A 25,427-nucleotide genomic window follows, 5' to 3' on the forward strand; every position below is an offset into this window, starting at 1 on the left:
ATTTATGAACAAATAAATCCGTTATTTTTGATCAATTGATTCAGTTCACAATTCCAATCTGAATGATTCGTTCGCGAACTCGATGATTCGTTACTGATTCGTTGACTCGCTTTGCTCAATGGTCTTTTGATCACACATTTAAAGACTTGTATTTCTCCTTTTGTGTTTCACAGAACAGTCATGCAGGTCATGGAGTAAATAACGACAGAATCCGCTCTATTCGGTGAAATAAACTCTCTGTTCCAGATGGCACACGTTGTGTACAGCAACAATCACTGCAATAATTCACAGTATCTACCCTGTCACGAGAAATCTGGTATCAGCAGCATAATGATTTTCTCTTTATCTCACCATCCATTTGAATCATACTGTCATTCTCTCTTTCAACACACACATCTGATGGTTTAATCATGAAAGAGAGAGAGAGAGATGGAGCTCTTTATCAGGAGCCCGTGTGGATTATGTGAGATCTTTACCTTCAAGTCCCTGGACTTTACATAACGGCTGACATTGTTTGCACAGAAGGGAAGACATCAACGGGATTATCACTAATTCAGGATGCTGAAAATCACCAATAACCCTGACTAGAGTTGGGGTGAAGCGCAAACGACGCTGATGAGTTGCGAGTTTGAATCAAATGTGATGGGGGAGAAATAATGAGCAGCACAAATACAATAGAAGTAAAAAACAAAACAAAAAAACAGGCAAGACATATTTCTGTTGCAATGTTCACAACAACAAACATACAACACAGCTAGTGTAGCAGATTCACGAATGAACGACTCTTATGAGCCAGATCTTTTTAATGAATCAAGTCACAGACAAACTCACAAGTCTAAAGTGATTCTCTGAATCACTGAATCAGTTTGAGAGGTTATTAAATACACATCTGACTCACACACATCTATCTATCTATCTATCTATCTATCTATCTATCTATCTATCTATCTATCTATCTATCTATCTATCTATCTATCTATATCTATCTATCTATATCTATCTATCTATATCTATCTATCTATATCTATCTATCTATCTATCTATCTATCTATCTATCTGTCTATCTGTCTGTCTATCTATATCTATCCATCCATCCATCCATCTATCTGGTTCTACCTATCTATATCTATATCTATGTTTCTATCTATCTATCTGTATCTACCTATCTATCTGTATCTATCTATCTATCTATCTGTATCTATCTATCTATCTATCTGTATCTATCTATCTATCTATCTATCTGTATCTATCTATCTATCTATCTATCTATCTATCTATCTATCTATCTGTCTGTCTATCTGTCTGTCTGTCTGTCTGTCTATATGTGTATATACATATATACTTTGTTTATGAAAAAAGTATTGTAATGAAATAAATAAATAAAATAATAAAAACATGCATAAAGGTTTATACAATGAAAATGTATAAAAATTAAAAAATTGTGTGCACACACTATATAAATATATATTAACATTTATAAATATTTATATGAAATATATATAAACATTTAATGTATGCACGTTTTTATTTTTACACATTTTTGATTTTGATTTTTCATGCGTTAATATATATATATATACACATCTCTTCTTGAGGGTCCTGGAGCGAGAGACCTCTGCTCTCCTCAGCATCTGTGTTCAATCTCACGGCTGAGAGCAGCAGATGTGTGTCGGCGGGAGGAGATGCTCGGATACGGTTTAAACACAGAAACGTGAGACGCTCCGTCTCGCAGAATCATTGAGCAGACGTCACACACATCTGCCCATCAGGACGCAAACACACGCGTCTCGACACCACTAAACTAAATTAAAGTGTCTCTCCACTTGTTTGGCCAACAAGACTCCGCACCAGCCAAATAAACAGTCAAAAGGAGAGTTTGGAGGGTTTCTAAGCCTTCTGGGTGAATAATTCACACCCCTTCAGGGTCACAGAGGAAATAAACTGATGTTCATACAGCTAGAGCACTTATGAGGTCACATGCTCACTGCTCACATCGACTGACACGAGTCTCCAAGCGACTTCTGTTCTGTCACTTGCCAGATGTCATGCAGGAGAACTTTGTCATTAATATCAGTTTTTATTTTTAGGTTTTTAACCTATGCAGTGCCACTTTTGAAAGTTTTTTTCATCACCACATCAAGACGTCTTGTCATGCAAAATACTTCTTGAATGTATTCAGTGTTTTTCCTAATTTAGAATAAGGTATTTTCACCAAATATCCTGTGTTGGAATTGATTTGTTAATAATGTGATGTGATAAAATATGCATTTTGCTTAATGTTTTTCATAATTTGTGAAAAACTTTTGGGGACAGTGAGAAATAAACAATTGCTACTATGATTTCAAATATTTAATTGGACCAACAACACGGTTTGGTGAACTACATTTTCCATTAGCTCAACATATTATTTCTGACTGTTGCCACAATTGATCAAATTCAATTAACATAAATTCAATTGAAAAATATAGATGTGGCCAGTCACTAGAAAATTTTGAGTTGGAGAAGTCTGAAATCATGTTGTTTGAATATGTCAATGCATACTGAACCGTTTCGAATTTTAATATGACGCTGTCCGTCCAAGTTTGGTGCACTACACTGTAACAAAAAAAATATTTTTTTTTGTAGTTGCAAGTAAAACAAAGTTTAATCTTGTAAAACACACTCCACAGTAATCCATTTCATCTTTCCGTTTCAAAATCTCACATTTAATTATATGTGTTATACTCTTTGTAATCATGACATTTACTATCAATTACTATCAAGTTAATATTGTTTCAAAAGAAATCCTATACCACTTTCTTCAATGTACACGCAACAAATATAAGTTATACACCCTGTAAAAACAAATGTGTGTCATTTACACGTCCTCTGAGAACTCAGGTAACACACACACACAACATGCAATGAAACCGGCACAGTCACCACACTCATGGTGGTCTTCATGCCCGGAATCGGTGATCATACACACACAGATGTGTCGTGTGAGTGAATCTGAAGTGGGTTGTCATCTCTTCCAGATGGCAGACTCAAAACACTTCATATGACGGACCGGGAAAACAGCACAGAGTCTGTGAACCGCTTAGCAACAGGGTAAATCCTTGACATTTTTAAAAAGCTTTAGCTGAAGAAGAGAGAAATAAAGTGAGAGAGAGAGACCGTCACAGTCTAATTCTGCACAATGCTTGCTGCAACAGACACACGTCCCTTTCAGCCCAGATTCGGGGATAAAACCAGCGTCCTCCACTGAAGCAGCTAAATTATTTTTGGTATTAAGAAGGGAAAGGAGGAGAGAGAGAGAGAGAGAGAGAGAGAGAGAGAGAGAGAGAGAGAGAGAGAGAGAGAGAGAGAGAGAGAGAGAGAGAGAGAGAGAGAGAGAGAGAGAGAGAGAGAGAGAGAGAGAGAGAGAGAGAGAGAAAGAAAGAAAGAAAGAAAGAAAGAAAGAAAGAAAGAAAGAAAGAAAGAAAGAAAGAAAGAAGAGAGAGAGAGAGAGAGAGAGAGAGAGAGAGAGAGAGAGAGAGAGAGAGAGAGAGAGAGAGAGAGAGAGAGAGAGAGAGAGAGATTGCGTAGTGGGCCGCAGATTCTGCCGCGGTTACGGATTACCGCTTGCTTGTAAATCCCATCAGAATGGATTGAGAGAAAATGAGAGAAAGAGAGAGAGTAAATAAGAGAGTTCCAACCTATCCGCTCACAAATCTGTGTGTTGCTTCAGTCTGTGTGAGTCTCGCTCTCCTGCAGAGGATCAAACTTTGACTTTCAGAGGACAACATTACCTGTACACTCTCAAAAATAAAGGTTCTCTATTGGCAAGAACCTTTAACATCCATGGAATCTTTCCATTCCACAAATGGTTCTTTATAGTGGAAAAAGGTTCAGATTTTTAAAAATGTTCTTCACACTAAGACAAAAAAAGGTTCTTTTAAGAACTGTTCACTGAAAGGTTATTTTATTGCAACGCCGTGAGAGAAAAAAAGCCCTTTTGAAAGCTTTATTTCTGAGTTTACGTTGAGATCATTACATATTGAAATCTGGCCAGCATGAACGGTTTTAAAAGCTGGTGTCCCATTTAAAATAGCACTGGTTCCTGTTCCCCAACCCCCACTCCTGCCGCCTCTGATCAGAAAGCCAGGCTGAAAGGAGTTAGTTCTCATCATCTCCTCCAGCGCTGGTCATCTGTGGTTTCTGCACCTCCTCAGAATAATCCACAGACCTGCGGCTCTCAACAGTCACTATCAAAAGCCCTCATTCAAAGAGACTTTCCTCTAACCAGATCTGGAGGAGCCTGGGCTTCAGACACACACACACACACACACACACACTCGCCGTCTGATTCAAACGACACACCAAAACACCAAGAGCTCACAAGCTTCAAGCTGACTGGCTGGCTTCATGTGATTTCAGGGAGGATTATAAGGCACTGGGCAGCTCCAATGACAATCTTTGAATCTATAGAGCTAAAGCAAAATAAATAAATAAATTTTTTTTTTTTTTTTTAAATCGAGCTGTCCTTAAAAACCAACATGCAGTGTTACTAGTACAGTCTGTTTCATGAGAAAGTGACTCTGAGTGGTTTCATTGAAGAATCATTCTAAAGATTCAGAATTCAAAATGTCCTATATAGTTATTATATACTGTAACTATAATGTCTTTCTAGTTACTTTCAAAAACATACAATGTGGCCAGTGTAGTTTGTTTCACAAGAAAATTGCTTTTATGAGTCATTTCTTTTAATGAATCATTCAAAAGACTCACAAACTCAGAAATCGCTAGTTTGAAACAGCTTGAAATTTAGGCCTGTTTAAAATACAGTGTACACATTTCATCTATTTATCTATACTGTATTTACTTATTATTTGAGACATTTAGTAGCATGCAGATTTTCACAAGCAAATCTGTTAATTTGGCTCATGTTCTGTGACTGTCAGTCTATTGTGGAATCATCAATTTCAGATGTACCTGCTCCTGAACAACACATAAGAAAGCAAACCGCTGTCTCATCCTGAGTAAGTGGCCCAAATAAGCTACAAAAGTGGACCTGAGATGAGCTACCTGTTCTCCCAGTCACAAAATCAATCAGCGGTAATCAAACGTTCTCTGAGGATTTTACACAGCAGAAACATTTCCAATAAAGCTCCGCCGTCTCTGACAGGCAGCCATTTCCTCTTGTTCGAGTCAGAATCTTAAAGCGACATTGCAGTTTTATGAGGTGTGAAGATCGGACTATATTTGATCACACACTGAGGCCCAGAAGGACTCTCAGTGTCTCGCTCGCCTCTGTATGGGACGAGACAGCAGCATGACAGAACCTACTGAAGCTTTACTTGCTTCATTTTACCAACTCATTAAAGGTTTGTCAGTCCCGTGAACCAGAAACCAATCGCTCTACAGCAAACTGAAGTGTCTCACCATTATGACTTTATTCAGATGTAGGACTGTGATTCATGCGCAAGATTCAGTTATCAAACTCATGAAGATCATATCGATTAATCTCCTAGCTTGTTAGAGTAAGTTCTTAAAGCTCAGTCTACCTGAGAATGCATCTTTAAGTGAGCTTGATTTGATTTGAACAAAACTTCTTTATTGCTAATCATTGACTACGTTTACAAGCTGTCAAATATCGGGTTATGGTCGGGTTAAGGTCACTATTTGGGTTTCTGAAACATTCGGAATAACCCGTTTACATGCGTGAGCAGAGAGAGTTACTCCTGTATACATAGAATTTGTAATCAATTGGCAATATCCCGATGTAAACGGCGAAGGAAGCACGGTTAGCGTCTGGACGTACGGACAACCTTAAGACGCAATATGCGTCATTTCCGATTCTTCTTCCTGTATCCAAAGACAACAACAACAGCAGCAGCACGCGGATAATGAATAGTTCGGGGCAGATAGCGATCGCCTTTGTTTGCGCTTTCCTCCTCGCTCCAAAAGTGTGGAGCTGTGCTGCGTCTCTCCATGTTTACCTCTACTTCTTGTTTACTTCCGGTATACTGCACGCGGGTTTTTGTATGCACCGTCTCTCCTCAAAAGACCAAGATTCCTTGCGAATAGAACATGCGCAGAACACAAATCAATGTTCCTTTTGATGGGGATATGCCGATACGCGTTTACATGACCAAATATTCGGGTTAGAAAAGGGGTACCCCAGGGATCATATCCGGGTTTTTAAAAAACCGGGATATGAGCATATTAGGGTTTTTGCCGGTGTTTACATGGCCGTGCGCGACCGGGTTATTGCTAATATCCCGGTTTTGAACGGGTTATTGGCTGCATGTAAACGTAGTCATTGAGGCATCCAGATATTCCTGTCATCTGGTCATTAACCTGCGCAAAGAAGATCAGTGAAAAGAAGGAAAACATGTGTTCAAACACTCACAGCTGTCTGTTCCTCTCAAATGAGTCAATTTATACAACGTTACAGTTAGTGAAGATTCATGAACTCAAAACGAGTTTTATAGCCTGATGCTGAAATCATCCATCAATCATCCATCCATCCAACCATCATCCAATCATCCATTCATCAATCCATCATCCATCCATCTGTTCATCCATCCATCCATCAATCAATCAATCAATCAATCAATCAATCAATCAATCAATCAATCAATCAATCAATCAATCAATCAATCAATGTCAGTCAATCAACCAATCAACCAATCAACCAATCAACCAATCAACCAATCAGTCAGTCAATCAATCAATCAATCATCCATCCATCCATCCATCAAACATCCATTCATCATCCATCCATCAATCATCCATCAATCATCCATTAATCATCCATTCATCATCCATACATCAATCAACCATCCATCCATCTATCCATTTATTCATCCATCCATCCATCCATCCATCGCTTTTTAAACTTTTCTCCAAATGTTCAAACAAACCTTTGTCGAGCCAACAACATTAATAGTTTGTCTCAACTAGCATTGCAATTCAAATTGCACTTCTGCATCCTGTTTGCTGGTTCAAATTCAGGAATTCAACTATAATTTATAAGGTATTCACAGTGGAATCACATGTGTCTGTAGCACCAACTGAGTTAAATGCCGAACATAAATTGTTAATAGTGTTAGGGATTTGAACAATAACATTGAGCAACAGGGATATTGTTGCTTGGCTCAGCAAGAACCGCTATAAACAGACCGAAAGCACAAACAAGTACAGGAGGTTGAGAACATCCTATGTATATTTAAAACTTCACATGAAGATGCTTAAAGCATGTTAATGCTAAATCTCAATGGGTCTGAACTCAGAGCAGGGTGAGATGAGAGAAAAACAAGAAGAGAGCAGAAGATGAGAGGGAAGGAGAAACAAGGACACGATGAATGAGAGGAGAGGTCTAGAATCACTCTGAATCACATTGAACTATAAGAAGAAGAAGAATCAATCGCTGATACCTGCACTGACCAAACATATTGATGACTGACAAGATTAGCAGGGATCAAGCCAACCGTGTGTGTGTGTGTGTGTGTGTGTGTGTGTGTGTGTGTGTGTGTACTCTACACATTCAATCAGACGCCACGTCCTGAAGGCCAGCTGAAGAACTGCAGACCTGAAAGCCTCCAGCACACAGATAATCATTTACCTTTTTTAAAACAAACGCTGCTAATTAAGTGTCTGTCCTCTCTTTAGTTGAACGCTCGGCTAAGTGAATACGCTGCAAAGGACAGTGGTTTGAAGTGAGTCAGACCACCTCTTGTTCAAATTACTGCACACGCCGGTAATCAACAAAAAAAAAGAAAGAAAGTGTCCTCAGCTGCACTTTCAGCTCCTGACGCCGGTGGAGAGAGTGTGGGGAAAGATCCTTTAAAACTCAAGTTTGCCAAGCTACTCATTATCTGAAGTGATCGTCAATTGACATTTGCAACCCATTTAACTGTGTGACTTGATTTTATCCACCTGGAATCGATTGGGTAGTGAAAATAGTGTTTTTAAATGTTTCTAAATACATACACTTATAACAATAAAAAACATGGGCAACAAAAGGTTTCGTCTGTAGTTTCGCTGAAGAGACGACCACTGGTTCACGTCTTAAAAGCCTCCTTAAAAGTTTTACTGGCTGCAAATCCACTCCGATGAGGAACGCTCACTTTTCACCATCAAATCAATTCCTGATCAAGTTCTGTCCTACATACTGCATCTGCACATCACATTGCATTGTAGGAATACAAATACATTACAAATACATGAACCCAGAGCTCACTGCATACAAAACGAGAATCCCACCTCCAGACTAACAAGCCATCGCCTGAAGACACTGAGTTTCCTGACAGAAACCCTCACTGAGAGAATAACTCCAGACAGCCGACAGGTGCGTCACCTTGAGACCCTGAATACAGAGTGTACGGGAGCAAACAGACAGATTTCTCGCGAGTGTTTTGTCGGAGCTGTGCTCGTTCCTCTCACTCAAAGTTGCTGGACTGTACCTGGGAGAACAGATGCGGAGCCTAACCTGAGTCAGCCCTGATTTGTACAAATAAAACACAAACCCAGCACATGCAAGCTTATCAGATATTAAAAAAAAAAAATGATATGAGCAAGAGCGCCTGCAACGATTTCTCATTTCCTCTCCGACCCCAGGAGTTCATCCTGTGACCCTCGCCGAGGTTGCCGAGCGACACGCGATCAATAAACTGAATCCCTGTGGACATCTGTTTGGACAGGTGCGCTGATGAAGGGGGGAGCGTCGATGGGCATCTCCGATACAACACCACGGGGCACGAGCCAGATGGTGACGGGCGCTTCCGAATAAACCAGTAAGCCACCTGAGACTGTGTGTAACTGATTTTACCATGCAAAGATTTAAATCTGCATGAAATCAAAGTTGCAATCGTCCTTTATCCTCTACTGTGATTGAAACGGCTTCTCGAATGAGAAAAAAATGTAGGGAGGGACTTGATTGGATGGTTGTGGTTTGCTATTGGTCAATCTCATGTGAGTGACAGTTTGCCCCGCCCTCATGACGTCATCAGAGAAGAGATATTTTAAGAGTTATTTTGTTTAAAGATTATGAAGGCAGGACAACCTGTCACTCACATGACATCACAGTCAGCAATAGCATCCCACAACGATCCAACAATCCAATCAAATTCTGATAAACAAAATCAAGCCCCGCCCAACAAGTTTTCTTGTTCGAGAAGCGGTTTCACTGGGATATATACGTCACAATGGGAAAGAATAGTCTATTACAACCTCCTTTTCATGCAGACTTTGAAAATTAATGATGTTTAAAATAATTTAGAATAAATAATGCAACATTCTATACAAATTTTGCCTTTCATGGTGACTTTAACTATGTAATGCACAACCATGATTGGTTAACTGCATTCATAAGGATAAAAAAGACAAAAATATTGGATAAATAATGAAATTAAGAACAGTAAATCGTAATAAACAGGGAAACAATACCTGCAAGCTGATTGCTGTGTTGTAAAGGGTTGAAAGAGTTGGACCATTAATATAGAGCCCAGGTGGAGATGTGACGTGGTGAATTTGAGTCCAGCATGTGTTGTCTTCTGTTCCCGTTCTCTTGTCTTGTCTTGCTATTGTTTGGTCAGCTATCCCAAGATATCTGTTGTTCAAAAAGACAAAAATAAAAAAAAAGTCAAATATATTACAGCTATAAGCTACACACAAGTCATCAATACCAACCATTTTATTCAAATATACCTCACACAAGATGTTAGTGTTTCATAAAAACAAAAACAATTTTTATTATTCAATTTGATACTAAAGGTGCATAAAATCAGGTTCTTTTCAGTGAATCTAAGTCCCTGTTTACATGAACGCCCTGGAGACGACAGGAAAACACAGAGCATCAGCTGAGATCAGGAATGGAGAGAGAACATTGTGCTTGGTACATTTTCATCTTCAAACCAAACTTGGGTCTTCAGCAAACAAAGTTTAAAACCCGTCTGGCTATGAAAGCAATCCGGTGTTTTTGACTACCTCTGAAAGTGGACAAGCTCGAAACGTTTTAGACCCCGTTTACACCTGTATTTAGCGTCGTCCACTTGTGATCTGATTGACCAAAACCAAAATCTTAATACCAGGTGTAAACAGAGCCAAAAACATACAGTGTGAACAGTATAGTCAATACAAACAAATACATCTTATGAACCAGTTCTTTTAAGTGACTCAGAATCTTACAACACAGTTGTAGTGAATCAAACTCAAACTGCAACCAGCAGCACAGACTAGACGATTTCAAAACAAATGACTCTTATGAGCCAGATCTTTATAGTGAATCAAAATTATACAGTGTGTATCCAAACCAATTGGTTTCCCGCTTACAGCCCATGTGGGAAACCAAACGCTCATTACCATATCTCAATTTCAGCTTCCTCAACTTTATTATACACAGTGATACGAACAGTAACAATGGCGTCGGTTTAACTTTTACCACATCCATAGCCGTGCAGAAAAGTTCATTTGCAGGGCTGAAAATAGCGACATGTCGACAACACGAACCAAACCTTTCCAGTCTCAGATACAACTACAGAGTTTGTGGGCGGGGCAAAGTACACGTAGTTCGTGGGCAGCCAATGAAGACCATAGGCTGCCATTATGCAAATTTGTTACAAACCTACATATATTCATGCAGGAAGTAAGACTGGAATTACTGACGACTCGTTTCAGGCAGTTCAGAATCGGTTCTTTCTTTTCAGGAGACAATAACTCCATTTATCTGCACTTTTGCAGACCTTTCTCATTCACAAAGAGCCATATAACACACTACATGAAAGCTAATATCCGAAAAAGCATAGCTACTAAGGGCAATTAACTATAATAACCCTGCTGTACATATAAACTACCAGTAGGCCAGAGTCAGAGCGAAACGCTCCATCCGAGGAACTTTCACAGCAGGAACAGGAAGTTGGTGCGCATTGGATCTGGTGGTGGGCCAAGCTCGAAACACCAACGGCATGAGGAAAGCGCTCCCATGGCAACAAGACGAGATTGGTTTGCTTAGCCTCAGTGCGGTCCGCTCATGCCTTAATGTAAAGAGACAACATGCTGGAATTAATCAGAGTGTCAGAGAGGAGGGAAAAGTCAGGAGAATTTCATTTGAAGACAAAAGAAATGAAAGCCATTACTCCCCCCCCCACGCCTTCAACACAAATATACTCTCATCTCCAGGGCTCAGAGGACACGACTCGTGAACGCTTTCCGTCTGGACTTACACCAGACGGAAACAAGCAGACATTTCTCACCGAGGAGACAGCGAGAGATGGAGAGAATGCGGGTGACAGCGAGAGAATGACAGAAGACTAAAGGTGTCTTCTCAATAGATGTTTCCCTTCAGTTCTGCCGTAAAGACGCACGTCAGACTCCGTCAAAATCATTCAAACTTTAAAACGATCAAGTTTTCATATGACAAAACAGCAGCTTCCACTTGAATACGCTCTCTGAAGGTCATGAGTAAATCTTACTCTTCTTTTACACAACCAGGATCTTAATCAAATCTCAAACTTCCAGGTTAAACCTCACAAACAGACACAATTCACACTCATTCTTTTGAGTATTTGGTAAATATATTTCAAGCCTGGCCTATAATTTCATATATAGCATATTGATGTATTTACAGTATACTGACTATGATGCTAACACAGCAGCAAAGACATTGAAATAACCAGTATTGATGTATAGACTTTTTAATTTGAATACATTCATTTTAATGTGGGAGGCACAATGAGACATTTAGCATTTGGTTGAAGTTGATTTAATATTGTATTTTTGTTGAATCATTGAGGGACCCCTGCAATGCCGCTGCGGACCCCCTGTTGAAAACCCCTGCTGTACACCAATATTACTACATACTACCAAATCATAATGCATTTTGATACCTCATAACCCAACGTATTGTTTGCATGTAGGAATTAGCATCTAGCTACATTCATAACATTGCATGCATACCACCAAAAAAGTCTAACCCAAACAAATGAATCTTCTTGTTAAGAAGTATAAACGGTGCAGATCAAATTGTTGCCAAACAAATTACTCTTTTGAACCGATATTTGTTAGGGTCAGTGAATCAAACACGCGCAGCACAAACAGTGCAGAACAAATAATTGCTGAACAAATGTCTCTCCTGAACAAATTTTTGTTAATGAATCAAAACACACAGCACAAATAGTGCAGACAAAATGATTCCCAAACGAATGACTCTTATAAACCAATTTTGAACCAATTTTTGTTAGTGAATCAAACAAATACAACACACACAATGTGAACCAAATGATTCCCAAACAAATGACTCTTTCAAACCAATATTTGTTAGTGTCAGTGAATCAAACACATTCAGCACAAACAGTGCAGACCAAATGGTTCGCAAAAAAATGACTCTTTTGAACCAATATTTGTTAGTGTCAATGAATCAAACACACAACACAAACATGGCAGACCAAATTGTTCACGAACAAATGACTCTTTTGAACCAGTTCTTGTTAGTGAATCAAAAAAATAAAGCACAAACAGTGCCAACCAAGTAATTCCCAAACAAATGACTCTTTTGAATCAATATTTCTTAGTGTCAGTGAATCAAACACAGCACGAAGGATTCACAAACGAATGACTCTGATTCACTGACACTAACAAATATCGGTTCAAAAACACATCCAACACAAACAGTGTAGACCAAATAATTACCGAACTTATGAACCAGCTCTTCTTAGTGAATCAAAAACATACAGCACAAGCAGTGTATTTCAATTCTCAAACAAATGACTTATGAGCCCTGAAAGTAAAACCAGTCAGCAAGACAGACGTTTCGCTCAATCGATGTTCCTGCTCGGTTTGCTCTGAAATTGCCCACATAAAGATAGTTTCGGTCTCAGAAGGAAACACAAGACATATCATTCCAGATTCTGGACAGATACTTCCTTGTTTGTTTGGTTTTACCTGAGGAAACGCTGGCCAGAGATGATGAGGTGATGGTTCAGACACCAGAAGTTTGTGCGCGACTGAGCAGAGAAACATGGTGCTAAAACTAAAAGTCTCTGCTTTATCAGATCAAAATCTCTCTCTGCTGAGCAAACTCACCAAACCTTCACGATAACAGAAAACCACACTCTGGAAACACCTCTTTTGAAGCTTGTAAACCGTAAACAGTCTAAATGTAACTTTCCAAAAAAAAAAAAAAAAAAAGGGCAGGTGAATTTACTATCCATATTAAATATTACTGAAAACAGAAATATTAAATCAAATATATTTTATAATAATAATAATAAAATATTATATATGTATATATTTTACATATTTAAAATATATTCAATATTTCAATATTTACTACGGACTGTAAATTTTCTCAGTTCAGCTTACCTTGATGGGTGTTAATAGCAAGTATATTGGAAATATAGCAAAAAGCTGTTTTCATTTTAAAATAAATAAAATGTTTTTTCATTTAATACACCATTTATTTATAAAATAAAATAAATATTATTAATAAATATTAGGAATACCTATAACAAAATAAAATAATATATATATATATATATATATATATATATATATATATATTTTTTTATTTTATTTTATAAATATAATAAATAAATAAATATATATTAATTTAATAGCATTTAATATTATCAATACATATGAGTACATATAAAATATAATTTATATTAATTAATATAATTAATTCATAGATTTTTATATATTTATTCCTTATATCTCATTCCTTATATATATGTAACTAATAAAAATATGAAGAATAAATATAAAATAAAATAATTTATTTTTAAATGCATTTATATTTTTGTTTGCTTAATGTGACTTCTGGAGAAAAATGCATCCTGGAAAAGCTTATGATGTACTTTTTTTTCAAATATAAAAAATTACATTTACTAGTAGTTAAACTGTAAATATTATGTCGCAATTTATAATTAAGTCACCAGCCAAGTAACTGTATTTAATCACCAGGATTACATCATCATAGTTTTTAAAATGTAATAATATGATGAACTTTCTTCATTCAAAATTGATCGTCTTGATCTGGAATAAGGGTAAAACATTAATAAAGGTTCACAGACTCAAATGACGTTACAGTGCAAAGATCTTCAATCGTCTTTAACCAGCAACTGCCTAATTGAACGTCGGATCTGAATGTGCCACATTGTATATATTTATGGAATAAAATGTTCAGCCGTATGTCAGGACAGAAACCCAGCAGATGGTTCATGTTCTTTCACAGTTATAAAAGCAGCAGAAGAACTCACTCGCTGCTTTGAAAGTCTGTGTGGGAATGTGTGTGTGCAAATCCCAAGCGGAATGTTCAGCGAGCGTTTGTGTTTCATTCCAGCCCGTCGGTCAGGATCTCTCCCGCACGAAACGCACCCGAGGAGATTCGTGAAGTTCCCCAGATGCGGGCCTGGAGGAGGTCTCTCTCACTCCACTGTTGAGCTGAGAGAGTTAAATGTTTTCTGGAGTCCAGAGGCAGTCTGAACACTACAGCAGCTCCAGTGCCAACACACGTCTGGCTAGAAGTGAACACACTCGCTCTGAGTCTCGTCAGCGGAGGGTCTCGCGGAGGACAGGAGTTCACTGAGAGTGCAGAGGACACACTGCAGTTATTAACACTGTTTGATATACGGCTCATACAAAGAGTCAGTGATCGGAACACACTCCTAACACTAAATCTACTCCGCTGGCGTGTGATTCCTGTAGAACATTACTTCAAGGACAATCACTGACATACAAACTTTAGTATTAATTATTATTATTATTTTCATTAACATTAATAACAAAAATAATAATCATCATAGTTATTTTGCACATTTTGTATATTTTATGGATAGTTATTTATTATTAGTTTTTTTGTTTATTTTATTTGTATAAATAAACAATTTTATTATTAGTTAACTATTATTATTAATATATATAAATATATATATATATATATATATATATATATATATATATATATATATATATATATATATATATCGTTATAATAATAACAATAATATCATTATTAATAGTAATATTAAAAATAATAATAATAATAATAATAATAATAATAATAGTAACTATTAAAATAAATACATATTTTTATTATTAGTTTACTTTTGGATATTTATCACTATTTATTTGTTTACTTATTTTGTTACATTAACCATTATTTAACAGACACGTACATACATATTTTATTGTTATAATAATAATAATAATAATTATTCTTATTATTATTCTTCTTCTTATTATTATTATAGTAGTAATTATTAAAATAACTGTTTTATTATTAATTTACTTTAGATATTTATAATTGTTTGTTTATTTATTTTCTTAAATTACCATTATTTAACAGATAAATACATATACATATATTATTGTTGTATTGTAATTGTTAATATGGTAGTAACTATTAAAAATAAATACATTTTTAGTATTAGTTTAATTTTGGATATTTATTATGTATTTGGTTCCTATTACTATTATTTAAACCTATATTTACCTATAAACATATACACATATATTACTGTTATAATAATAGCAATAGTTATTATTGTTATCATCATTATTATAATATTATAATATATTATAATAATTATTATTATTTACTTCTGTTACTATTAGGCCTACTTAATAATATTATATATATATATATATATATTAGTTTTAGACTTCAGAACCAATCATTACCATACAAAAGGCTAAATAAATAAAATAAAGAGATTAAGAGAAAATTACAAGAGAATGTCCCAAATTTAGTTGCATCTTAATTAAAATGCATAATTATGTGCATATAATTCAGCCACATGAGTGAAAAGCATGTTTGTGCAGAATCTGATCCATATTTAACGGGAGCAGACTGAACGCATGAGCTCTTCCTGACCTTGCCGGCGACCCCTGGAGATGAGCGACGGGCACCAGCGCTCTGCCAAACGGGCGTGGCCCTCTTACCCAGAATCCCTTTCACCCCGAAAACAGACCATAGAGGGCAGAGCGAGAGAGATGCAACAGATGCCCACTTCACCAACATCCACGCTCCTGAACGCAGATGGACAAATAAACAAGCTGAACGCTGGGGCTGTAAGAGCGGGCAGAGAGAAATCAGCGCTTGCTGGCACTCCACAGATCAGACAGCTGGCACTGATACCCTCCACAACCCCGAAAACACACCGCCCCCTTCTCAAGAGACCACGGCCGAGAGAGAGAGAGAGAGAGAGAGCGAGAGAGAGAGAGAGAGAGAGAGAGAGAGAGAGAGAGAGAGAGAGAGAGAGAGAGAGAGGGGAAGTAGATAACATTTCAGTGTCTCTCAGCTCCAAGTCTAATTAACACTCAAGCGCACACAAGTCAGGCTAAAAGTGTGTGTGTGTGTGTGTGTGTGTAGGAGGTGACTGTCGGATGAGTGCAGCCTCGTCTGGAGGTGAGACAGTCTGGCGAGTGATAAAGATGGATGAGAGGGACGGGCAGAGCCAAGAGAACGCGGAGTCGGCCAATCGGGTCGCAGACGCACATGGCCATTTCTATTTCTCACACGCGCTCATTTACTGTTGCACTTTCTGTTGACATATCAAATATTTGTCTTCCCGTTCCGTTTATCCGCCCTGCTAATTATTAACGAACTGCAGGTTGCGCTAATTGCTTCATCACTTAAGAAAATCATCTCTGCATTAATGAGTCTCGTCGCTTTGGCAAATTTATCGCGAAATATGAGCTAGATACTGCTTGAACACGCAGTGCAACACAGTTTATGAAATATTAACATGCCCTTTTAACTATCAACATTGGCTCAGCTGAAATTCCAGAATATGTAAACACATGAAAATATGTAAATATGATAGAGGTTTCTGGGAAATTATATGAAATATGAACAATATAGAGCTTCAACTCGCAGCATTAATCAGTTTTTAAACAAACACTTCCAACTATCTGACTCAACTAAAGATTGAAAATATGTAATACATGAAAATGTAAATATAAAAGACTTATGGAAAGATTTTATGAGAAACAAACTAGCTAGAGCTTTAAATGGGCAGGTTTAGTTTTTTAATTTCTAAAATATTAACAATGACTTTCAACTATTAGAAGTGACAACTTATGTTTAAAAATTGTTTAAAAAAAACCCAATAATATGCAAGTTCAATAGTCTTTTGGAAAACTTGTGTAATATGAGCTAGCTAGTGTTATTCCATTTATAAAATATTAGCAAACCAAAATGTGACTCAAAGTAAAATAAATAAATAAATAAAAATAAATAAATAAATATTTGAATATTTGAAAAAAAGTGATAATATTTTAAAATATATAATTGTATTATTTTTCCTGAAATACAACATTTTTAAACACTTAAACCCTTCAATATCTAAAGTGAGTCAATTTACTTTTGATAGTAGGGAAAAAGTATAAAAATGCAAAAATACATCTAAATGTATTTTTGGCAAAATTATATGAAAAACAAACTAGCTAGAGCTTTAATAGGCCGTTTTAATCATTTCTAAAATATTAACAAACACTTTCAACTCTCAACTCAAATATGTAAAAACTATGTAAAATATGTAAACTCAATAGTCTATTGGAAAAATATGAGCTAGCTTGAGTGTTATTCCCCATATACATTTTTTGCAAACCAATCCAACTATAAAATGTGACTCAATGTAAAATAAACCTAACAAATCTAACAGATTTTTTTTTTATTGAAATATTATAAAACATTTTAACTCTTACAACTGTGAAGGGAGTCAAATCTCTTTTAAAAGCTGTGAAAAATCATAAAAAAGAAATAAACATTTCAACCGGTACAATCAACCGGTTTGGGCCAAAATTATCATAAAATCAGCGTAATTTGGTCACTAAAACAACTGATTAAAGTTTAAAAACTTGTAAATATGAGAAAATATAAAAATCTAATCGATTTTTCTGTATACACACACACACACATACATATACATATACTGTACATATACACACACATACATAAAGCATTTACATCAAAGTTTTTTTTAAGATCATAAAAAAGAAAATGAGTCAAATGCGTCCACACATGCCATGTGCACTAAAGGACATTCTGGTCTGGGCATGACGGGACGCACAAATCATCCAGATCCCAACATGCCGTGCGATGAGATCAGCGGCCTCTGTCATTTCTTTCAAAGCTCTTTTTTTTCCTGGAGGTTTTACATAATGTTGGTGTCTGCAGTGTGCTCCGCCGCCTCTATCATTTAGACCCAGGCTGCCTGGAGATCGACCACATCACCATTAGACTGTGAGCCAATTAATTTCATCTCTTCTCCAACATTCAGATATGAAAGCGCTGCCATCAGGAGAAGGGAGCCATGATTTTTACATCTCGCCATTCCAGCGTCTGCCCCCCAAAAAATGCAATTACACGGCTGCGAGCGTGCAAGGAAGAGGAGGAGAGAGAGAGAGAGAGAGAGAGAGAGAGAGAGAGAGAGAGAGAGAGAGAGAGAGAGAGAGAGAGAGAGAGAGAGAGAGAGAGAGAGAGAGAGAGAGGAAGGGCGAGCCAATGGCAGCCTGGTTTCTGCTCTGTTGGCTAAGTTGTTTTCAGGCTCTCTCCATCATCCGAGAGGAATAGCCCAGCTCTTCTGCAACTTCAAAGCAATGGACAACATCTCTCCATTTCTGCAGCTGATTGCTGAACATCCAAACACACACACGCTGCACTGCAACCTATATTTTTGGAGCACATACACATAAAAAAGGCCACATCCTTCATTTTAATTTTACTTTCTTCCCCTCCAGTCAACTTATGTTATTCAAAGTTTCTTGGACCAAAAGCAGTCATGATTGAGTTAATTTAGTGGTGTTTGCCAAGGTAAGCATCACTATTGCAATTCCTCCTATAGGGTTAAAATCTATGTGTATTAATCTTTGCCATGTTTCTCATTCTGCACTGTACATAAACGCTATCTCGAATCGCATTGCTTGTTGATGAGAAGTGCTTTTACTTTTTTAAAACAGACTTAGTGGTCCATATTGACATGATAGCCATATGAGTTTATAGTGAACTCACTGTAATGTTCAAGAAACCAGTGTGAGATGATTTGAGCTTTGTTACATGTGTGTTATCCTGCTGGAAGTAGATATCAGAAGATGAAAACACTGTGGTCGTAAAGGGATGGACATGGCCAGAAACAATCCTCAAGTTGGCTGTGGTGTTTAAACGATTCTCGATTGACACTAAAGGCCCAAAGTGTGCCAAGAAAATACCATTACAGCACCAGCAGCCTGAACCGCTGATACAAGGCCGGATGGATCATTGCTTTCATGTTGTTCACGCCAAATTCTGACCCGACCATCTGAATGTCTCAGCAGAAATGGAGACTCATCAGACTTCTGTGTTCAGAGACGTTCTTCTCTTCTGTGTTCAGAGACGCTCTTCTCTTCTGTGTTCAGAGACGCTCTTCTCTTCTGTGTTCAGAGATGCTCTTCTGTGTTCAGAGACGCTCTTCTGTGTTCAGAGATGCTCTTCTGTGTTCAGAGACGCTCTTCTGTGTTCAGAGATGCTCTTCTGTGTTCAGAGACGCTCTTCTCTTCTGTGTTCAGAGACGCTCTTCTCTTCTGTGTTCAGAGATGCTCTTCTGTGTTCAGAGACGCTCTTCTGTGTTCAGAGACGCTCTTCTGTGTTCAGAGATGTTCTTCTGTGTTCAGAGACGCTCTTCTGTGTTCAGAGACGCTCTTCTGTGTTCAGAGATGTTCTTCTGTGTTCAGAGACGCTCTTCTCTTCTGTGTTCAGAGACGCTCTTCTCTTCTGTGTTCAGAGATGCTCTTCTGTGTTCAGAGATGCTCTTCTGTGTTCAGAGACACTCTTCTCTTCTGTGTTCAGAGACACTCTTCTCTTCTGTGTTCAGAGATGCTCTTCTGTGTTCAGAGACACTCTTCTCTTCTGTGTTCAGAGATGCTCTTCTGTGTTCAGAGACGCTCTTCTGTGTTCAGAGACGCTCTTCTCTTCTGTGTTCAGAGACGCTCTTCTGTGTTCAGAGACGCTCTTCTGTGTTCAGAGATGCTCTTCTGTGTTCAGAGACGCTCTTCTCTTCTGTGTTCAGAGATGCTCTTCTGTGTTCAGAGATGCTCTTCTGTGTTCAGAGACACTCTTCTCTTCTGTGTTCAGAGATGCTCTTCTGTGTTCAGAGACGCTCTTCTGTGTTCAGAGACGCTCTTCTCTTCTGTGTTCAGAGACGCTCTTCTGTGTTCAGAGATGCTCTTCTGTGTTCAGAGATGCTCTTCTGTGTTCAGAGATGCTCTTCTCTTCTGTGTTCAGAGACGCTCTTCTGTGTTCAGAGACGCTCTTCTGTGTTCAGAGATGCTCTTCTCTTCTGTGTTCAGAGATGCTCTTCTCTTCTGTGTTCAGAGATGCTCTTCTCTTCTGTGTTCAGAGACGCTCTTCTGTGTTCAGAGATGCTCTTCTACTTCAATGTTTGAGGTGTTGTGTGCTCAGAGATGCTCTTCTGCAGATCTCAGATCTGCAGATACAGATTCCCTGTAAACCCTAGAGATGGTTGTGCGTGAAAATCCCAGAAGATCATAAGTTTCTGAAATACTCAGACCAGCCCGTCTGCCACGTTCAAATCCCCGTTCTTCCTCATTCTGATGCTCAGTTTGAACTTCAGCAGATCGTCTTGACCATGCATGCCTAAATGCATTGAGTTGCTGCCATGTGATTGGCTGATCTTTGCGTTAACGAGCAGTTGAACAGGTGTACTAATAAAGTGTCTGATACATCCAGGGGTGCACATAACTGGTGCGCATGTGTGGTAAAAATAAACGATGTGCAGCAGAAAACGTGGAGGGAAGCGCTTTTGAGTACCAACGTTTTTGGCATTTTTTGGGGACAGGGACACGTTTACTTACTGGAGTAGGATTTTTCTCCATCTCTGGTAAGATAGTTATTAGGGGTGATCTGTACTTTTCTTTTGCGTTTACTTGCGCTTTAACAGACACATACACACAAAATGATGTCAAAATACCCGTCTCGACAAGTATTCTCTCGGTTATTTCATAAGTGAACAGTTGAGAAAGAAACCGGATGCGTATCAGTATATTTGGTCTGTGCATTCGGTCTAAAAGTGACAGCAGCCTAATATTCCTGCTGTTGTCTGTGTCGTTTAATGCTTGCAGGATAAGTGTGCGGCGTAAAGTGTGAGTACCAAACAGCATCTCCAGGTTCTCCCTTGAGAACCAGACCAAAAAAGTTATGGGCACCACTGGATATATCACTGATCTTTGATCTAAATAGATGCATACTAAATAGATGTATAAAATGTAAATAGGAGATGGTTTATGATGTCAAAAAACTCTTATTTTAAGGCCAAAAAACTAATTTCCATGACACGTCCTTTTAAAGCAACACACAGGCTCATCTCTGCTTCATTTCTTCATCTAATCAGGACGCTTGACTGACTCTAATAGGTTTTAAGAGTGAATCTGACGGCACACCGCACAGAGAAGACTGACCACTGCTGCCTCTTTCCATCCTAAGGAGCTTATCGAAAAAAAAGCACATTAAAAATGCAAGTTCTAACACGTCTGACACGGGGGTCAGCGAGGCTGAGAGTCACGAGCGGTTATCAGGATGTGTGTGTCAGGGTGCCAGATTATGGAGATTTTTTTTATCCGCTGGCTGATAGAAACACAAACATCACCGCAGTCATCCTCAGGGACTAATCCGCTCTCAGGACAGCTCAACAACTGACCAACAACCAGACACTATCAATCTGCTATTACTCAGCAGGACTGGGTATCAATACAGATTTCCTGATTCCATTCCGATTCAATTCGATTCCATTCCGATTCATTTGAATGCATTTCAGTTGCTTACATATCGTCACCTTCCTAAAATAATTGCCCAAGTCATTTTGATGAGCAATTATTTTAGGAAGGTGACAATTAGAAAGAAATTCTCTCTCATTTAATGCTGTACATCATAAAGGAAACCTTGGAAATTACAAATATATTGATTAAATATTGTATTTATTTAATTATGAATATTATACATATTTAAAAAATTATAATTTTTCAACTCGCATGAAAGAACTCTAAATGTGTCTATAGAATGATTTATTAAGGACACGCTCAAGAGTCATTGCTCACAAATTGACTACATTTGTTTGTCTTTTAATTCGTTAAAAAGAATCTGTTTATAAGAGTAATTTGTTCGTGAATTAGACTACACTGGCTGCATAGTATGTTTTTGATTTATTAAAAAGAAACGGTTCATTTGAGTCATTTGTTCATTAATCAGACTACACTGGTTGTCTAGTGTTTTTTGACTCACTCAGAAGAATCTGTTCAAAGAGTCATTTGTTCATGAATTGGACTACACACTGGTTGTATATCGCTGCAAAGGTATTTCGATCTTCTTTTTACCCCTAAACGAAGAACGAAAAAGAACTTCGCTGTGATTAGGCTATATCAGGACCTTAAGAGGTGCTGTATGTAACTTTTTTACTCAACTAAAGCATAAAAATACCATAATATGTTTGCAGATATTTAGAAAACATGCTAAGTTCACATACTGGTTTCTCTGAAATACACTCCTACAGCCAGTTACTTTACTTATTATTTTACACGTCAGTCGGGTTTTGTTTTGGTCTGTGTGATCTCGCCCACTGCCAGTTCACCCAATAGTATTTCGACACCCCGGGATGCCAGTTAGCAGGAAACACAATGTACCGCAGCCTTGGAAACGAGCAAACAAACTGGGTCAGAGATTGCAGATTCTACCCAACCTAAAAAGCCTCTGTATCCATCTAAAAATCTCTATGAACGAGAGCATATTAAAACGCGGAAAAATCAACTCATTAACTTACAGACTGTAAGTCTCCTCGATTTTCGTTGTCAATTGCGCTCGCTCCTAGCCTGGAAATCCAGACCTAAATCTGAAAGATTAAGGGTCTGGCATCGACTAATGAAAATCGGCCAGCTCGAGGGGCGGCACCAAGCATGCATTTGAAAATCTCACTGCACGCAATTGGATAACACTACGATCAATCACAACAAGCCCCATATGCTTAGCTACCAGCTAACTGGTAGATTAGACTCTTACCGTATCCGGTCGGCAAAACAGTAAAAACGTCCTTCTTGCAAAGGAGCGATTCGAGCGTCGTCTTCTGTTCCTCTTTTAGATAAAAAGCCAAGTCTAACTCATTCATTGTAGCGGCCAAAGCCGTTTCAAACAACTGGTGTTCATCCATAGCCATCTTGCAATGTTTACTAATGACTTCGACGTCACAGCGCTGTCGTCTTCTGTTTAGCTCGCCTCTGGCCCGCCTATATCAGATAACCCGACGTGATTGGTGCAGCTCGGATACAAGGGCATATTTAATGAGCATCATTACTCGACGCCAGAGTAAACTCGCTGAGCAAATTCACCTTGGGCTCTCGCGAGAACTCTAGATTTCCAGGGTAGCTCGCTCCAATTGCGTGTCCTCAAACTGGCAACCCGCAAGTGTCGAGTCTGAGGAGGGGGCAGGGAAACAACGGTCTCCGATATTTTGAATTTGGACTGCAGTACTGATTTCGACCACTAGGTCGTTCTTACCTCAATGTCATTCTTACATACAGAGTCACTTAATTATGAATCAAAAAAAAATATGGTTCTTGAGATTTTAAGAATCAATACAGAGATAGTTCAAATAAAGTTTAATCAGAAAAAAATATCAAATATCAAACTTTTATTGCTGTCAGCAAAGTTTGATTGCTGTCAGTCTGAATGCACCTTCATGATCATCTGATGTATTTTGCACACAAAAACGACAAAAGCAAAGTAGACTAGACAAGTCTACCTCACTCATATCTGGCCTTCCTTCAGAAGCTGAAATTCATAAAAACCCGCAGACCTTGCGTCTCCATGGACGGGTCAGGGAGAAGCTCCAGGGGAATCCTGTGAACAGGAGCATGTGTCTCTGGGGTGCTTAAAGAGGACTGTGAGATAACAAATCCTTTCTTTTGGAGTCTGCAGCCAGAATCCTCAAAGTGAGATTCGCCTACGGTTCTCTGCTCACAAAAGAAAGGACAGACGCTCACTAATAAAAGACTGAATTTAACAAACAGACGCAGGAGTTCACCTTCACAGCGCTGACACCAGAGGAGACAAAATACTTCAATCAACAGCTCTCTTCCAGTGACCTCCGCGAGCCGCGGTATTATTTCACACTGCCATATCCATTACAGACACGCAGGACGCTGTGAGAGAGAATGTATTTCCCTTTGAGAGCTGACGGATAGTGTTTTTACAGGGTTCATACACAGAAGGCATTTTATGGATGAGGTCTGAGGCCAAAAGACCTTCGGAGGTGGTTTCCGCTGTGCGGCCCTCCGTTGGTCCGTAAAAGATCGCTTTCCACCCCGTCACTGCACTTCAAGTTCAATTCTGCCAGCAGACCTCTATAAAACAGTTTTCTCTTGAGTAAGTCACATAATAAAAGTGAAAACATCACAACAACTACTGAATAAACTAATCTTAAAAATCTGTCGACTAAAAAGAGTCCAAAACCTGTTTTTGAAAGAAGTTTCTAATGGTCACCAAGGTTGGATTTATTGATCAAAATACAGTAAAAACATTAATATTATTACAATTTAAAAGAACTTTTTTTCTATTTGAATAGAAATGTAATTTATTCCTGTGATCAAAGCTGAATTTTCAGCATCAGTCTTCAGTGTCACGTGATCCTTCAGAAATCATTCTAATATGATGATTTGCTGCTCAAGTAACATTTCTTATTATTATCAATGTTGAAAACAAGTTGCATTGCAAAATGTCTTAGCTTTTATTTTTTTGATAAATAGAAAGTTCAAAAGAACAGTTGATTTGAAGTAGAAATATTTTGTAACATTATCAATGTCTTTAAATTGATTAATAGTGACAGTAATGCGTCCTTGCTAAATAAAAGCATTATTTTCTTTAAAAAAAAAAAAAAAAAAATGTTTTGTGAAATGTTTTGATTGAAAGTGAAAGTAATTGATATTTTATTATATAATGCATGTACATTTATACAATTTGCCGTAGGTGTCTAAATTTACTTTATTCCTGGTGTCACTCAAACATATGAAATATTAAGTCAGGAAATAAAAGTTTACATATCACAACATCCATCGGCAACACTAAAACAAAACTAGGCCTAAAAACCTGTCTTCTGCTCAGGGAGAAAACACGAAGGCTGCTTTGCTTCTAGTTGTCATTCATATCCGCACATTGAAATCTTTAGCGAAAATCAAATGAATTGAATAGCATCTAATAAACACCCCTTAACACCTCACATAAAAACTGATTTTCAGATGTTGGTTTGCCCTGTTACTGCATCTGTTTGCCTGTTTATTCATGAGAAAATCCATCACAAAACATCTTTAAAAACAGACATTTTTCTTATAAATCACTCTACTTACATAGCATGACAGCTATCAGTGACACTAAAAGAAAAAGTAATAAAAAGTCTGCTCAGGGAGAGAGAAACAGAGGACTATTT

General features: G+C 37.8%; 1 protein-coding gene across 2 annotated transcripts in view; it reads right to left on the minus strand.

The window, feature by feature from the left end:
- plxnb2b (plexin b2b) overlaps nucleotides 1-25,427 on the minus strand; it is a 153,645-nt gene that overhangs the window by 67,616 nt on the left and 60,602 nt on the right. For both annotated transcript variants that reach the window (XM_084094826.1, XM_084094827.1), the window contains exon 2: nucleotides 9,412-9,574. The gene's annotated coding sequence lies outside the window, so the exon portion shown is untranslated. The remainder of the gene's footprint in view (nucleotides 1-9,411; nucleotides 9,575-25,427) is intronic.

The sequence above is a fragment of the Abramis brama genome (assembly GCF_963993115.1).
Source record: "Abramis brama genome assembly, chromosome: 20".
Taxonomy (NCBI): Eukaryota; Metazoa; Chordata; class Actinopteri; order Cypriniformes; family Leuciscidae; genus Abramis; species Abramis brama.